This window comes from Salmo salar, chromosome 27, assembly GCF_965601325.2.
Source record: "Salmo salar chromosome 27, fSalSal1, whole genome shotgun sequence".
NCBI classification, from domain to species: domain Eukaryota; kingdom Metazoa; phylum Chordata; class Actinopteri; order Salmoniformes; family Salmonidae; genus Salmo; species Salmo salar.
This window is the reverse complement of record NC_138317.1, coordinates 15,320,229-15,322,809: the sequence shown is the minus strand read 5'-3', so window position 1 is coordinate 15,322,809 and position 2,581 is coordinate 15,320,229.

Here is a 2,581-nt window from a genome sequence, read left to right as displayed (position 1 = left end):
CATAGACATCCACAGATATTGGAGGCATATATTCAGAAGTATTCAAAGTGCTGAAAATAACTCCATACTTTTGCATTACATTACATATTACAGTATACAAAATGGCATCTTGATTGAGCCATTCAAGGTTCTCTTTCAAACTGGAATATGACTTGACCTGTGTATGCATCTATTTTCTCCCTTGTAACTGTGAAACAACAGGCAACTGTCACATGCCAATATATTCAATAAATCATATCAGTCTTGTATTTTTTATCATGCTTCCAATATCCTGAAAACTTCCCATATCATGCCATCAATCCAAAGAAAACACAATCAATACATTTAAAATGTGATTTTGGCTTTATTTTCCACAGTCATACAAATGTAATGTCACTGACCCTTCCTACTGGTTGAATCAACGTTGTTTCAATGAAATTACGTGGAATTAGCGTTGACTTGACATGTGCCCAGGGGGTTGAGGCTCAATCCCAAACCGATCCCTCCTTCTCCCTGGGCCTTTTATTTGACAGTTCATGAAGGGGAGTCAACAGGGGCCTAAGGACAGTGTGGAGGGATGGTTAATGATAGAACCCAGGAGTGACTGAATGGGGTTGATGTTCCTATCCAAGCTACAGGATATGCCCTTGGTTGATTTCAAATGTTGATTTGTGTGTGTGTGTGTGTTTTGACAGGTGGAATGAAATGTAACCAGTGGGGTTGTCCAGTTGCAGACAGGTGGTCAGACTCATCCTGCTGGGCAGTCTTGTTATGATTGACATTTGGTTGAGGTTTTAACTAATGTGCAATCAACAACAAAAAATCACCATGTCATTGGATTTAGGTTAAAAGTTGAAAATAAATGAAATTCCCTTACCTTGATTAGTTTTTGCAAATCCAATACATTTTCCAAGTTGATTCAATGTCCTCGCACTGATTTTTGTTGTTGTTGAAATGACGTGGAAGCAACATTGATTCAACCAGTTTTTGCCCAGTGGGATCTTCCACAGCCCAGAGGTGCAGAAATCATACTGCGAGCGGAGTTGGGGAGATCAGAATGGGCATTATGTTTCATGTTGGTATTGTCAAGTGCTAACCAGTCTCCAGATCCAACCTGACACCAGGGTTGTGTTCATTACCAAACGGAAGAACATCAACCGAAATGCGAAGGTACAGCCTGCACTTTTCCAATAACAACCGTTTGTTTTAATTCTCCAAACATTTTGCAAGTGTATGCCCTAGTGAGCACGATCCATTGTACCACTGTAGACGCAGAAGCCTATTTCTCTTCCTTAAAATCCCCAGAATGAAGATGACTCAAGAAATCTGTAATTGTTACGGTTTGGCCGAGGATGTTTTAGTTGCGAAATTTTACATCTAACTAAGGTGTTTGGTGCAGTGTTTCTCAAGTAAAAAAAAACGTGTTGTCATGTAAATAGTCAGAGCTGCTGGGCAGGTCAACCTCAGGCTATGCTTTTAGATAGAGAGCAATCACTGCAGATGTTCACCCCATGTTAGTGGGCAAATGTACATCGTCAAAAAACAACCCAACCTTCATTTACCCGGTATGACGCACAGATGTTCCAAACTCAGTTTTAAACGAGACGGACTTTATGTCCAAAAGTATCCTATTTAACTTTGTAGTCAATTTTGACACTAGAATAATTGTTTGACTCATATCGATGCCACATGGGCCGCTTTTAAAGGGATGCGTTGCTAAATCAACCCTTGGTCTGCTAAAAAAAAAATCATTTACACTGATGATAACCACCAGAGTGCGAAAATGTATTGGTCAATAATGGTTGCAATTGATGTTTTAGCTAGAGATTACCTTGTGATAGTATACTGGCCAATGCTGGTTGCAATTGACCCATGTAGGCTAATTATGATACTACCTTGGATATGCCTTTGGAAGATGTAAGGCAGCAAAAACAACCCATCTACTCACCCTGTGGAATGATAACATTGTGGGCACCAGAGGGCGACACAAAACCATGTATTTTTCTTGAGTTCACCAGGCGGTAGCTGAACTAAAACCTCCAGGAATATTTTGAGTAGGCCACTGGTAGCAGAGTATTGAAGGTTTACGAGCACATGCCACTTTAACTTTAATCAATACACTTGCTATACCAATTGGCGTTCAAAACAATTGGCCTAGTTGGCCAGAGTCTAGGCAATCTAGTCTAGATTATCTAGATCAATGCTATTTAATTTTTCCTTTAAAGGGATTTGTAACATAAATCAAATCAGTCATGCAGGATGGCTAAAAGTGTCAAATTACTTCCCATAAATCAGCCAGCTGTTTTGTGAAGGTTTCTCTTCTAGTCATAGTCCTGTGATGTGAGTTGCTCACATTTATTTTAACATTTAACTACTCTGTAGCCAATATTTACAGTTAGCCTCCCCATCCCCATGAAAATGTTTACAATTCATGTAGAAACTCCTCAAAACTGTTTATAAACCCCACATAGTAACATCCTCAACCCCCTTTAATAACAATGGTTACTGGTTACCTTTTAACAAAGGCAGCCTGCCCATAAATGTGGAAAATGAATGTGGAGTAGCGGATGTAATCAGTTTGATCAACAGCAGATTCGTTACA